This window comes from Leptosomus discolor, chromosome 2 (assembly GCF_034619465.1).
Source record: "Leptosomus discolor isolate bLepDis1 chromosome 2, bLepDis1.hap2, whole genome shotgun sequence".
Lineage (NCBI taxonomy): Eukaryota > Metazoa > Chordata > Aves > Leptosomiformes > Leptosomidae > Leptosomus > Leptosomus discolor.
The window spans coordinates 2291603-2306885 of record NC_141392.1 but is presented as its reverse complement, the minus strand read 5'-3'; positions in this window follow the sequence as shown (position 1 = coordinate 2306885).

The following is a 15283-nucleotide window of genomic DNA, read 5'->3' as shown; positions in this document are numbered from 1 at the left end:
TGGACTCCTGCTCTAGGCCCTGACGTAGCCCACGCAGAGTTTCTTCAGCCTCCTGAAGGTACCACGGACCACCTTGAGCCTCCCACAGGAAAGCCTTCTGCGAGCCCCCCAGCGTTCACAGCACAGCCTTTCCCCTGGCTTAGACCCCCCCTGACAAGCCCTTCAGCCCTCCACCCGAGTCAGCCACCAAACCCCGCAGTCCTTTTCTTCTCTGGGGCTCTTCCCCTCCCCTCGTGAGAGCTCTGAAGAAAGCAGGAAACAAGCCGGCAGCAGACCCGGAGTGATTTCACCCGGTTTATCCTCCCTTTGCTCCCACTGTCTGTACTGCAGGTCCTGCCTCGGCAGCAGCCTGCAGCAGTCCTGCTGCTCTGGGGGAGCTGACCCGGGGGACTGCTGGCCCCAAAAGCCTCGGAGAGCCCCACAAAAGCCACAGGAGAGCCTCAGCCGCGAAGAAATGAGCTTTGCAACAAGGTCGTTTCCCTCCACAGCCTTCGTGCCCTCCTTGAGGAGGCCAAGAGGAGCGAGGAGCACACCCTGGCCACCCGAGGCCTTAGGCCTGGCGGGTACTACTGGTCTGTACCATCACTGGGGAACCACAACTGTCTGTCCACGGATAAAAACGGGTGGGAAATCTCTGTTCAGGGCACTGCCAGGAGCAGGAAGCATTGCCAAGAGTCAACTGCAAGGGACGGAAAGGGACTGCCGGCGCAAGGAAAGACACTGCAGGGAAAGAAGGTGCTCTCTCCTCAGCTTCCCTCTCAGCCTGCGTTTGGGGGACAGGGGAGCCAGAGGGTGAGGCTGGTCCAGGACCGCTCTTTGCCAGCAAAGTGGAAAAAAGATGGCGAAGGCTGAGAGAGCAGGTGCAGGAACAACCCAATGCATCCACAGATCAGGAAGGCACAGAGCCTCAATGGTTTATCCAGGTCTTCTAATGCTTATGATGTTTCATTAAAATAAGCTACTGCATTGAAGGAGGATTAGAGGGCAGTAAAAGCATATCTGTCTTTAAAATTGGCATTAGTGGTGATCCTGGGAATTACAGACCAATGAGCCTTAGTCTGAACTAGGCAAATTAGCTGAAAAGATAATTAAAGTGCAAAGAATAAAACATCTAGATGACAGTGGTGATATAACAGGAACAAACCGACACTGCTTCAGCAGAAGTATTCATGCCTCACACATCTACTAGGATGTTTCGTGCATGTCAGCAGAAGAGCAGATAAAGGAGGAGTGAGGTGGTTTATTTGGCTTTTCAAAAAGCCTCCATCCACACTCCTCTCGCTGACTGGCGCCATCTGAAAGCAAAGCAGTCAAAAGTAAGATGTAAGCCGCTATTGAAGATCAAAACCAGGTTCAAAGAACCGCTAAAACACAAGCAGTGGTCAATCTGCTGCGGGATTTCAAACGCAGCGGCACCTGGACGGGTAATAGAATTAACAAGTGATCACAGCGGCAAGAAGATTTTCGCAATCTCCTCCTCTCTTTATGTGGCTCTATCACAAGAGTTTCTCTGCTTCCTCTTCAGATCACATGCGAGTGTCTGTGCTCATCAGTCCTGGAGGAAACTGTGGAAAGCCCGTCGAGCCTGTGTTACAGTCCTCACCTGTCTTCCACAAATCTTATACAATTTAACAGACAGGAAAAGGGGGGGTCTCAGCCCCTTACTGCCTCGAGGCATGCTATCTCCTGAGCGTCTCAGCTTGCCTTCTCCCTGTAGATTTTCAAACCACACCATTACGGAAAAGAAAGCTGGGAGCTGCATTTGCTGAGCATTTTAAAAACACAGATAAAAGGAAACTCAAATAACAACGACAACAAAAAAAAGTCTTTACAGCAACCCGGCTTTGAAAGCGACTTAATTTTGGAGCTGCCTCCTGCCTTGTGATACGTTGGGGGACCAGAGCCGTGGTGATGCAGGACTCTAGTGACAGACGCTGGTGGGGCCCTGTAAGTGACACCGATAGGAAGCACCTTTTTCCTTGACAGAGGTGGCACCCAAAGGGTGTCCCCAAGGCCATCTGAGCTACGTGTCACCAAGGTCAGCACAGCATCTGGGTGCATAAAGGATAAGACACAAAGAACAAAAGCCTGATAATGGCCTGTCCCTGCTCTGTCACTGTGTCACCCCAGCGCAGTCTTACTCGATTCTGTGGGATTGGAGCCCAGGATACACGGGGGTGAGTCCCACCTTCTGGGTTTGACTGTGGCAGCTTTGCCTCCAAAATGCCACAGTAGGAAGAGAGAACGTAGCAAAAACGATTAGAAGCCAGGAGAGCCTTTGGAATGGGGAGAAATAGGGAGATCGAGGCAGTGTAATATAGAAAGAAGACAAATACAAGGGGTGGAAAAAATAGGTACAAAGGAACGTCCGGACAGGTGGAAGTAAATCATTCCCTCACATAAACTGCCCAATAATCCCAGAAGAGAGGACGTGCAGTTACAGTGAAAGGCAATACATTTGGAACTGATAAAAGGAGAGACTATTTTTACACAATGAATAATTAACCTGTGAAGTTCACTGACACGGGATTTTACCGAGGACAGAGCCTTAGCAGCATTCATATGAATAATGAAAATATCCGCCGTTACACTTGACAGAATAAAATCTCTCTGGAAGGGTTTTTAACTCCTCCCGGCCCAGTGTAGGACCTCTGCTGCTTGACTAGGGGGGGGAGAGAGTAGATGTCTCCTGGGCACGTGCTCTGTTCTAGCGCATGGATGCCCACCAGAGTGGCTGCCACCTCCTCCTCTGCAACTTTTGGTGCTGGGAAGAAAAGGAAGATAAATACCAGGCTGAGGGACAGCAGAGCCGCTCTCTATAATAATTCCAGTGTTCTGGTAGAAGGGATTTTAATTGCTTTGCATTTCCATCTCTGCATTGTTCAGCCATCTGCCGGTTCCCAGGGCCTAAGACGCTTGATGTCTCTGGAGGAAAGGAGCATTCAGCCTGCGTTCTGCCAGATGTGGCTGTTGCTTCATCTCTTGCGAATCTGACCAAAGTATCCCTCCTTGACAGAAGAGTTGGCCAGTTTTCAGTCGTACCTTGAGCAATTTCATAGGAAAGCCAAAGTTACAAAACAATTTCAACTATCTGAAGCTGGAGGGCAAACATTTAGGTGCTAATGACCCTTTAACGAATTTACAGAGGAGACTGGGCTTGTTTCTGTGCTATTTTGCATTCAGCCTTTGCCCCCTCTCAGAAGAGCTCAGCCTCGTTGGCCGCCACTCGCCAGCATCAGCATGGATGGCTCCCCGTGAGACGTGTCGCATGTAACAGCTCTCCTAGGCCTTCGTGCCAAGGCCACCTTTCCGGGCCTAGGGCTGATGACACGTCAGCTTTGGCCTCTGTGGACCCTATTCCACCCCAGGAATGCGAAACCTTCCGTTAAGACTACCTAGGCAGCCCAGCGCTCCAAGGAAGAAAGTGGGTGAACACTGTCTCCATTTGGAACTGAAAAATTAACATGTGAATTAAGCAGCGTGTGTGCGAGCACAAACTGCAGAACCTTAAAACGTCCCTGCAGAGCCCGTAAGCTACAATGATTGCTCCACGAGCAGCTAAGCTCGTTGCAATACATCAACCAGGCAACCCTCCTCCTGCCTCCTTCCCCCTGCTCGGGCTTTTCAGAGCATGCTGCCAGAGCCAGTCACCCTAAAAAACGGGGCTGCTGCCTTCCCCACACCGCCACAGCTCAGTTCAGCAGGTAAGAGGCACAGCCAAGGCACGGCAAGGCCAGGTGCCTCTTCTACTCCCAGAGAAGGACTGGGGAATGACCTGTTGCCACCAGCTCTGGTGTTGAGCTTGATGGCTCCTGGGAGGTTTGGGCTTCGCCCTCGCCCCCAGCACACCACTGGGAGCTCAATCCATTTTCTTCATGGGGTGAGGAGCATAAGAAACACCCTGAGGCTCACTCGGTCACACCAAAGCCCATCTAACCAATTGTCTTGGTTTCTGTATATTTAGTAAACTAATTTGGATTCCTTCTCCACGAACCTGTCCAACTTCTCCTTGATCATAAGTAAAGCTTAGGGGCACACAACACCCCGTGGCAAGGACTTCTGCTGCTTAGCTTCATCGTGTGTGAAGAACAGATGTTTCCTCTTTTGAACCTGCTAGCTGTCAGCACGGCTTGATGAGCTCCTGGTTCTTGTGTCGGACAGCTGAGAAGTGGAAAGCCAGCGTGAGGAGAGGCTGTGTTTTGGGCATTGCTTCCTGATCTCAGGGGAGGATTGCAGAGGCTGAAGTGGATGTACGAGTCCCAGAGGAAGGCTGGGTTAGCTGTGACCTTCTCTCCCCCTGTCAGAAAGCCAAGGTGCCTAAGCCAGAGCTCCGTGGGGCGAGGGGCTTCGAGGTGAGGTACCAATCAACTCGTCTTTGCAGGTCCTGGCGAGGGGCAGATGCTTGCTCACTCATGCACCAAGCACAACTGACCCCAGTAGCCCTTGCTCCCAGGTATTGCTGAGGGATACACCAAGTCACATCACAGGGTCACCCATGGGGAACAAATCAAACCTGTGTGATACTAGAGGGAAAAAACAATAGGAAGGAACTACGAGCAGAATGCAAAGCAAATAAACCCCAACTGTTTGTGATGGAGTGCTATTAAAATATTGGAAGAGATGCTGAACTTAGCATCAAAGAACAGTACGTTATATACCAGGCGTGTGGAATAGTCCAGCACCCCTGAGGGTTGTGATAAACCCAGGAAATTATTAATCTGTCTAAAGAAAAAGGAAGAAAGAGAAAAAAATATTCTTCCTACAGAGGATAAAGTGGATTTCTTATAACCCAAGCAGCAAGGTATCAGGACTGTTTTTTGTGGATTACTACAGGCGATTATATACACAGCTAAGTAGGATGAAGTCAGAAGAGGGTTGATCGTCTTCTGGGAAGACATGAATTAAAGGGATTTTGGAAGATGAATAAAGAACTCCAGATAAGGCTCTAATGGATCAGAGGATACTGCAGCCGTGCTGCTGCTACATGAGGGTAAGAACTACCTGGAGGAGGCTTTTCAGCAGCAATTAACTCTTAGTCAGTCAGCCTTTACCAAAGGGGCAGCAAAGGCATGGTGCCATTGCACTGCCTACAGATCGAGCTTGTCAGACTTTGAAATGCCTCTTCTTGGGCTTTCTTGTGCGGCCCCAGACAGAGGCGGCCGGCTGAAACCTCCAGAAAGCCTGTGAGTTGTCTCCAGGGAAGTTAAGGAAGAATATTGCCTGCTTTCCTCCCTCTGCCTTGCCTTGCAATGGATCTGGGCCCCAGTCCTTAAGGCCCCAGATCCCAAAGGCTGATGGATTCTTCACTGACCACAGCCAGGCAAGAGACAAGTTCCCAGTTTCTGACACCTCTACCTACAGCCTCGGATGTGAAATGAGCTTGCCAAACTCATTTCACACAGCAGCTGCCATGCATTCACCGGGCCTTGACAACATTAGTTGACAAAGATTTTTCTAAACAGAAAACAGACTCTTCCAAGAGAATCTCTTCTCACCCAGATGGAGCAAAGGACAATTAGCCTTTTCCTTGCACGAAAGGTCTCCTTTAATGAACTTAGATAAGACTGGAAAACGGTAAATAACTTCCCATCTCCCTCCTGTGACTAAAACCTCACCGTCCTTCACAGCAGGACTTACGCTAGGTCTCAGGGTGCCGAGCAGAGCCCCTGGAGAACAGGTCCTGCAGAAGCACTGCTCAGTGAAAGGGCAGGTATGGAACACCGAGCCTGTCACTGCAGAGGCGAGGAAGCGAAGAACCAAATGTCGGCAACGTTTCTGCAGGAGAGACAAATCCTCCCAGCTGGCAGCGAGGAGCAGAGCCCAGTGGCAAGGAGCAGGAGGAGAAGTCTTCGATGGCCCGTGGGTGCGACTCTCCCCACAGCCGGGGACCAGCATGAAGTCCTACAGCCTGTTTTATGCGGATGGGATGAAATACTGGTTTGTCTGGCCTACGAATCACTGGCTGTGCCTGTAAAGCTCTGAAAGAGCAACCTACAGAGTGGCCACCAAAGAGTCATCTGTCTCCCATCCACACGTCCCTCTCACAGCCAGGGTGAAGCATGGGCAGGGAGTCAAACCCACCTCAGACACCACCCAGCCCCAGCTAAAGACTGGTGCCTGGTCACCCGGAGAGCACAGCCCCGCTCCCAGCACTCTGCCAACCAAAAGCACTCCGTTTGGTCTCTTTGCCGGGTAAGACAGGAGGAGTCTTTCTGTTGTTTGTCCGCTGTTGAACGTGCTGGGTTTGCAGCCCACCAAACAGAGGCACGGTGGTAAGCCCCCAGCTTGCAGTGAGAAGAGAAGGACTCGCACAAATTCTAGAGAGGCACCAGCCACCCAGTGATGACAGGGGGTTTTCTTCCTTTCCTCACTCCTTCCTCCTCTGACCCTCAGCAGAGAAGCTTTCAAAGCATTCTGGCAGGCACTCAGTTCAGCCTGTCTTTCAACAGACAAAACCGTTTTACTCATCTCTGCTCCCAGCTTTCTGCCGGGGAAGGGCAGCCAGAGCTACTGCAGTTCAAGCTGAGCGGCAGACGGCAAAGGTCAGGATTTCCTACGGCCCCGCAAGCTGCTTCTACAAACTCGAGGACAGTTGTCTCAGGACACGGCTGCAGACCACCCTGGGCTGCCTGCGTTCCCGTACCGGCACGCTCTGAGCAAACAGGGCTGGTTGTTCTCCCTCCCCACTGCCTCCAGCCTCTTCACCTGCTGCTTCGAGCTCTCCTGGCATCACGTAGCAAACACACTGTACTCCTGCCTCAGTTTCCCCAGGTATAAAAGACCGATTATTTTTTTGCTGTGTTTCCCAAGGAGTTGCAACCCATTACTAATTAGCGTCTGCAAAATGCTTTCAAGCTCCTCAAAGGGAAGGTGCAAAAGAAGGACTAAATATCATTAGCAGCTTTGTTTTACACACGGCAGAAAATTAATGAGGTGTCGGGTCCTCGCGAACTGCAACTACCATCCTGCTGAGTAAATTTTGCTTTCATAGAACATATTGCCCACATCTGTGTTCCTGGAGAGGGATAAATTTGGGATGTTATCCTCTGAACCGAAGCACTCCCAGCTCCTGGTGGCTGCTCTCTTGCCAAGGCCCGCGGATCTGCCACACACAGCTTTGCCACTCATTTCCCGGGAGGTGCCTGGGCTGCTGGTGACAGAAGGGGGAAGGCTGGAGCGGGGAGAGCCACAAGACATTTCAAAGGGGCGAGGTGTCTGCTTCTAGTTCCCTAATAACAAACAGCAAGGGGAGGCCGAAATTAGCTAGTATCCGTCCCTGAATTGATTGGCTCTGAGGGCTTCTCCAAGCAGCTCATCCGGAGTGTTTCTCTTGCCAGTCCCCCGTTGTCAGGGCTTTCAAATGGCAGCTTTGGGTCCCTGCTGCTCGCAGGGCTGGCAGCCACTCAGGGACTGTAAGAGAAGTCATAAAAAAATTGTTCTTGCTAATTTAAAAGTCCGGTCTCCCATTGAGCACATTTGGAGTTGGAAGGAGCGTTGCCTCAAGGCAGACAGGTCACAGGGTGGGTCTCACCTCAGCTGCCGTACCTGCTGCCTTCACATGCCCAGCACACGCCTGCTGGGGAAAAAGCGTTTCTCTCGGCAGAGACAAGGACACGGCACGTCCCAGCCGTGCCCCAGGCTCCTCCTGGGGCTGGGTGTTGGGGGACCCCTCCTGCAGCAAGGCTCCGCAGCCCCTTCTGCTCGCCAGGGCCCCTCTGCCCCCGTGGCAGGGAAGCACAGAGCCAAGGGGTTCCCAGCCGCTGCTCCTCCTCCTGCCCCGTGGTTTTAGCCGGACATCCATTCACCCCACTACACCCCACCGGCCCTCAGGGCCGCCAGGGCAAAGCAGGCAGGCTCAGCACGGAGTCAGGGCTGTCACAAGGCGGGTTCTCCATCACACCGTCTCTTTCTCCCCCACATACTGGGTACCACTGGACACGGGGCGCTCGGGCAAAGCTGCCAGGGCTGCCCAAAGTCGGGACAGACTGCACAGGGAAGTGCTGCCTTTGGTATATTCCCATGGACTTGCACGTGGGAAATCCCAGGAGAACAGGGATCCCTTCTTGGGCTCCTTGTCTCTACTCCACTGCAAGCTCTGCCGCTGGCAGAGACCTCCAAAGAGTGACGCAGGGGAATGGCGTATTTTTTCAGGGAAGGAACCAAATGGCCTCCATCTGCAAATTCCCCCGCATGGGAAGCAACCCAGCTCACAAGAGCAGAGTGGCAGGAGTGCTCTGGGACCTAACACTGTCATGGTAGTTCAGTGTCTCCAGCCCCAGCCTGGGTCCTCCTTCTTTAAAGGAATTTACACCAATCTTACCACTTCAGAGACTGGTGCTCCCGGCCAAAGTCTCAACACGTTCCAGGAAGGCCAGTTTATCCTTAAAGCCCTCAAAAGAGCATCTGCCAGTGTGAGTGAGGTCAGTAAGGCACAGTGTTCACTGGGTGGCACGTCAACTGGGACAGCATGCTCCCCTCTGAGATAAACTGAGAGGACCATGTGTGGAAAACACGCAAGTTCTACCTCCACCTGAGAGCAGAACATGGCTAAGCCATGTTTGTCACTCTAAGCAGCAACTGGTACACCAAGTGGCTCCGTCTGTCTATTTGTTTCCCCTATAGACGTCTTCCCAAGTTTCATGGCACTTCTCCAGCCTCTTCCAAACCCTGACAGCATCTCTGAAGCAATACATTTGATGTCATTGCAAGGACTGGCCATTGGAGGCTGGAGCTAAGTAGAGTTTGGCTAATTTCCGTCTCTCTCCAGGTTGTAAAACCTGGGAAGGGTGGAGTCCTTTTGTAAAGCCATCAAAGAGCATTCAAATCCCACCTGCGTGGGCCACACACAGTGCAAATCCCGAATTAGAAAAGAAAATGCACGCCTTGTGCTGCAGTCTCTTTCCCCTACTGCTTCCTTCCGTGCCCCGGGCTCCCTCCTGCCTGCCAACGCCGCGTTCACAGCCAAGGCAACGGCTGAGACACAGCCCCGAGCAGCGCAGCCAGCTGTATCTGGCCACCTCTTGAAGGTGTGCAAGCTGCCCCACGTTCAGAGCCATCCAAGGAGCATGGAGCGGGCATATCCTTCCTGGGAGAGGAATGAGCCCAGGGCAGCTGCTTTATCCCTAATATGTGAGGCAGGAGAGTAATTTTTGCAACTGCTTTAGCTGGAAAAAAACTGATGAGCTTTTGGACGTTTAAACCTTTTCTCAGGACTGAGACACAAGCAGGGAACATCAGGTGAAGGCCAGAATGGTGAAAATGGTGCTGGCATTTAACTTCTTTACATTAACCAGCCAGACAATCTGAGAGGAAAAGGCAATAAGGCTATCAGCCTGCTTCACAGAGCCACGGCCTCTGCTGTCCACAGAAGGAAAACCTTGCAGCAAAGGCTTTTGCTCCCCCTTCACACCAGCATTCTGATGGTGGAGCTGCCACCCTCGAAACACGGCAGGAGCACATCAAATTCTGCCTGAACCACCCCCCAGCTGAGCTAAAAAGTCTCTCGGACTGTATCCACACTGCTCTGTCAGAGCAGGCTCCAGAACCAGCAACAAAAAAGATGCTCCCGCACCCCCCCAGCGCAGCTTGTACACAGGACCCCATTAAGTCTTTAGACTGTGTTTAACCTGTATGCACAGGTTCATCCACCCTCCCAAGGGATCCCATACTTGACCACAGATTTACTGGGCTAAAAAAAAATATACTGTCAACCTTGAAGCGGTGCTGAGAGGCTGGCTGTACGCGGGGAGAGCTGGAACGGACTCTCAGCAAGGGCAGAGATCCTGTAAACATCTCATCCAAGCGTGGGCTCAACTCCTGCTCCCGCAGTCAGGACCGCTCAGGCCCAAGGAAGGGCAACGTTGCCCAGCACAGCCCACAGCCTGAGCCCAGCTCCCCCGCCAAGGACAGGAAAACAGTTGATGCTTTGTGCGTTAGAAACACGGTCTTTGGGGTTCACCCAGAGCTGGTTCACCAGGGAAAGCACTCCGTTCTCAGCTCTGCCTTCAGGAAGACGCCTACCTAGGGAGGCACAGCCCGCAGTCTTGCTTACTGAGGGGAGAGGCCTGGGGGCGCTCCTCCGCAGGCTGCTGCGACACTTCTGCTTTAGGGCCTCGCAAACGCTGCAGGGGGTTTGAAGCATCTCCGAAATGGGGACGGTGTCACATCGCCACAGGAAAAGGAAGGAACAGGGAGCCTGAGCCTCGTGGAAACAGAGCCCTCTCTTGCTAGCAATTTCACAAGCAGCGTCTTCACGCTGAGTCAGAACGACCCCAGCAGCAATTGACAGGGAGGATTTCAATCAGAAATCCATCTCCTGTAAGGACTGCTCTGGGGGCCAAAGATGGAGAGGAACCTGCAACCTACTTGGTATTGCTGGGTGATCACGGGGTGATGGCAAGCAGATGGAGAGAAAGTGAGTAAGGCCCCCAAACACCGGGGAGAGGGGGAACAATCAGAGAACCGCCTGCCGCAATACTGGCCAACGCCACTCCAACCTGCTCTGCTCTAATCAGAGCCCCAGCTCTCTCTCCCCTCTACATTTGCCTCATGACGCTCAGCCAGGGAGCAAACATTTTCCTGACCACGGACTAGATTTAAAACCACTTTGGCTGCAGCTGATCCCAACAAACAAAAGACGAGGAGCTGGTCTGAGTGCGTGACTCGGCTCAGCTCTGCCTACGGGCAGCTCGTGCAGAGCTGCTGTCACTTCTCCCTGCGCGCTCACCGCCCGATGTCTGCCCATCGCTCGGTGTGGTGCCCAAACCAGAGCCACGGCAAACTGGTCCGGTCGTGGCTGTCACTGAGAAGGGGAAAGCGAAGAGAACACCTGCAGGGGATTTGGGAAGGAAAGCAGCAACTGAGTCCCCGTGCACCTCCCGCCGCCGCTCACCAGGCAGAAGCAGCAAGCCTGCTTCTCCCAGGCTCTCCCTCTCCGGGCTGGCCTTGGCTCTGCCGCTCGCTCCCGCCCTCCTGCCAGGATTCAGCCGGCTCTGCCTTGGCACCGCCACCAGCTGTCGACACTGCAGAGAAGCCTGGAGCTGCTGCCTCTCAGCGGGTCCACTGGGGACAGGATCACCCATCCAGCTCTGCCGGGGCACCCTCCAAAACCTGTCTCGCAGACAGGCCCTTGGCCTGGAGGGAAGCCCAAAGGACACGGCAGTCAGCGCAGGGCAGCAAAGCCCGGCTATTGCCTGCCTTTCTCCGGTGGCCAAAGGAGAGGACTGTGATCTTTTTGGATCATCTCTGCACTAAATGGAAATCTCCTGGAACTGATTTTATGACCCAAATCCCTGCCCCAATCGGTTCAAGGTTCAAGGGACAGCCTAGAGGGAACACAAACCATGGTGATGTTGGAGAAAGGCTGGAATCTATCAACTGAAGTAACACAGGAATGGCTTCTTGGTGCCCAGAAGGATTTCTGGACAAAACAGAAGAAACACAGACCAATTTAAGGCCCTGGGGTATCCCATGAGAAGAGGAGCAGCATCCTCCTCTCCTCACCATGTGCCTTTCATTCTCCTTACCCAGCAGGCACAGCACTTGCCATGGGGTCTTCCAGAAGCCAGGGCACTGGTCAGACTGGACTCCCCATCTGCCCCAGCACCTCTGCTCTTTCTGAAGAGGTTTGGGATGCCACAGACACACGCCTGTGCAGGGAGGCAAACGGGATTGCCAAATCTCAGAAAGTTTTATATAACCGCAAAACCATTCCCCGGGAAGCTGTATTTGTGCCATCTTTTTATATTTCAAGCCTGTTCCAGTTCTCTTATCTTTTTTTTTTTTTTTCCCCCAACACTAGCAGCAGCAGCATACTTAGCCTGGTAAATAATGCATACCGCTCTCGCTGCTATGCAGACAGACAAAGGCAGGTAGTGTATCAAAGAATAAAATTGTACAGCGAATTGCAGTGTTATAGCTGTAATTTAGTGCCCTGTGGGTGATCAGAGATTCAGAAAGTATCAGAGACCCCTGCTCTGCTCTGACTGGCAAGGTGACTGGAGATCCAGCACAGCGTTTGACCCTTGGATTGTTTCCAACTTAAGCGGAGCCATAAAAAATTCAGGAGACCACGCTGTCTCCCAGCAAAACGGTTTGTGGGACGGGCAAATAGATGGATTTTGTGTGTACGCACACACGGTATATTTACGTGGGCGCACAGAGATAATCAAAGAAACACTGATCGAGACCCGGACTACTTATGTAACAGAAAGGCCTGGGGCAGCTGGGGGTGTATCTGGGTTGTTTTTTATTGTCTGCTTGCTAGAACGAAGGGAAGTCTTCGTGAGGGTGCCAGCTGGATCCCAGCTCAGGAAATCTCGATTCATTTCACATGCACGCTAGCGGCTAATGATGGGGGGGGGGGGGGGGGGACTGTCTGATTTCAGCTCTTTGGCCATCTCAGACTTGGAGGCATTCAGATTCCTTGCCAGGTTGCCATTTCTGGAGCATTTGTCTCCACCAATCACACAGGAAGTCAGCTGAGGAAGCAGAAATGATAGCAGGAGAAATAATGCTATTTTCAGACTCTCTAGTAGCCCCTTGGTAGAGGCAGCAAGCCACACATTCCCTTGGAGCTCAGCAGAGATACAATCACTCTCTTTCTACTTAAACCACACAAGAGCGTGCAGGGATGCAGAGGGCTGTCGCCTCCCATTTGCAGACGTAGGGGCAAACTCTCTTCTCCCTGCTTAGGGAGCCCTGAGCACCCCCTGTCCTCACAAGCCTCTCTCCCATTGCCCCGGGGAAATGAGAAGCAAAGGGTTTGCCACGTCCTCCTAGGAGCGCGGGGGCCTGCCCACAAGCACCAAGCACCAAGCTAAGCAAGAGGGGGTTTCAAGAAGGAGGGTGACAGGGAAGGACAGTGCTTAGCACCAATATCAGGCACTTTCTTTTCAAAGAGTGTCCCGCCATCCAGAAAACCACAGGACACATCAGAGGGCAAGTCCCTCACCGTCCCTGCAGATGGGGATGGGCTCAGCCTGACCTCGCAGCGAGGTGTCTGAGCCAGGGAAGACGTTTCCACGGCCGCCCTCCCTCATACAACAAGGGACAGCTCTGCGCGGATCGGCCGCGCCGCTCAGCACCGTGTCCACCGCATGACAGGCCTGCAGAAGAGACGGTGTAGGGAGAGGCACAGATTTGGCTTCTCCCGCCTCAGTCTACAAAATCCTTGAGCCCTTCCCTACTCTAACAGCACCTGGAACCTCGTAGGAACATCCCCCGCAGGATCCGGAGAGAGAACAGGGTGCTTTTGACAAACAGCAGGCACGGTTCAGCATCCTCCTGCCTTTCACAGCACCAAACTGGAGATTTTGACACCTTTGGGACAAGGAGACGGGGAAATGCCACACATAAATCGAGTGGGAAAGTCAAGATGGAAACAGAACAGAATCAGGCAGTGGCCCATTAACTCCTACTGACTGCCAGGCAAAGGAGGTAGAGCCGGTGAAAACGGGGAGATTGGGGCAGGAATGGAGAGCGTGGTCACCAGACGACAGAGCTAGAAACCCACTGCCCAGCACGGGACCAGAAACACAGTTGGTCCCTCTGATGCTGGCACAGATGCCCGGGTGTGCTCCGCCTCACCAGGCCAACCTCACCACCCTCAATCTCTGCAGCCCATTTGCCAAAGAAGTACTTTTTGGCTCCCTAGAGCCTGCTCAAGGGGATAAATCTCCAAGAAAGGGCTTAGGCTCTTCTGAATGTCGCTGAGGGACCCCAAGTTAAAAACATGGCCGTAAAGCCAGTTGCCCAATTTTGAAGTAGCATGGAAGCTCAGCGGGGGTCTCCTCAAGAGACCCTCCAAGACCCCACATGCAGGTCAGAAGCAAACTTGTCCCGGGAAACTGCACCGGCCACGTCTTCCCTCCCCTTATACTTGCCAAGTGTTAAAAGCAGAGCACGCTGTTCCACCCAGCCATGCCCTGATTCAGAAATACACAGCTCCCCACGACACCCCGGGTAACCAGCGGGACCCTGTACTGCCTTGGCACCACGGCACCCGTCTCGGTGATGGATGCATCTCTGCTGGCTGCAGAATAAACTCGGCCACAGGGTTGTGGCCCCAATAACAGAACACTTCATAAAGCTGCTCGGGTCTCTCTCTGTGTTCTCAGATATTTATAAGGGGCCCATCCCCACAATATATCTGAGCACTTCACACTCTTCTTGTAACTGTGCTCTTATCCTTGCTCCGTAGGAACTCTGCCCACACAGCTGCTTAGACCCTCGAGGTGATGCAGCATGGTTTTGGGTGGACAGCAACGCTTTCATAAAACAAAGAATATAAATGGCTGCGACAGGCCCCAAAAAAATGCCTCCGAACCGGCACGTGGCATAAGAGAACTTGGGCTGACACGTCATGGGGGGACAGAGTCTAACGCAGGGGGGAATCTCCAATTTTCACTGATTCATTTGGGCAAAACCGTGCCCCTGTTCCCAGGTTTGCAGAGCGGGACACACCCACCAGACCCACGGATCCCTCTCCGAACACAGCCCTGAAAGCCATTGCTCCAGCTCTCCCACGTCCTCCACACTAACACCGCACGATGTGGAGTTCAGCTCCATTCAGCATCAAAGCGAGATCTGTGACTTCACGCTGAGCCTGGTTCTGTGACAAGCAGGTCTCCATCTGTTCCCACTGCGATGACGGCACTACGGGGACAGTCGTGATCTTGCACGAGGCACACAACTCCTCAGAGCCCCTCATGTTTGACCGAGGCACGTAGGACGCGGGATTTCATCCAAACAGAATCTATTGATGAGGGCAGGCATCAGCCCTGGCTACAGAATCCCTTCTTGGCCCAACTCTGCATGTCACCGATGCCAGTTTTGTCTCCGGGTAGGTTGTTTTGATTAATTTCACTTAATTAATTCTATCATCTCAAGCTGTTGCCAGAACCTGTGTGGAGCCCATCAAGGTGGGGGCAGAGAACGTGATGCACACCAAACCGAACATGCAGTCCACTGGCTTCTCTGTCTTTATCTTCCCAGAGAAAAAAAAAACCACTCGATCCTACAGGAGCATCTTTCAGCTTATAGAAACCTGACAGTGCTTTCTGTCGCTCTTCTGTTCCCTGGAGGTGGTTAATTCTGCAGTTGTCCCTGCTAGGGGCAGACATGTATGCCCTGGAATTTGTATCCCCTGGTCATCACCACAAGGATGCAATTCCATCCGTGCTTATAGGACTTGGGGGAAAAGGAGGGAATTTATGTGTTGGTCCTATAGGAGGGAAGCGGGGGAAAACCAAAGCTCCACAGCTCAGTTCTAGCTCACAGCACC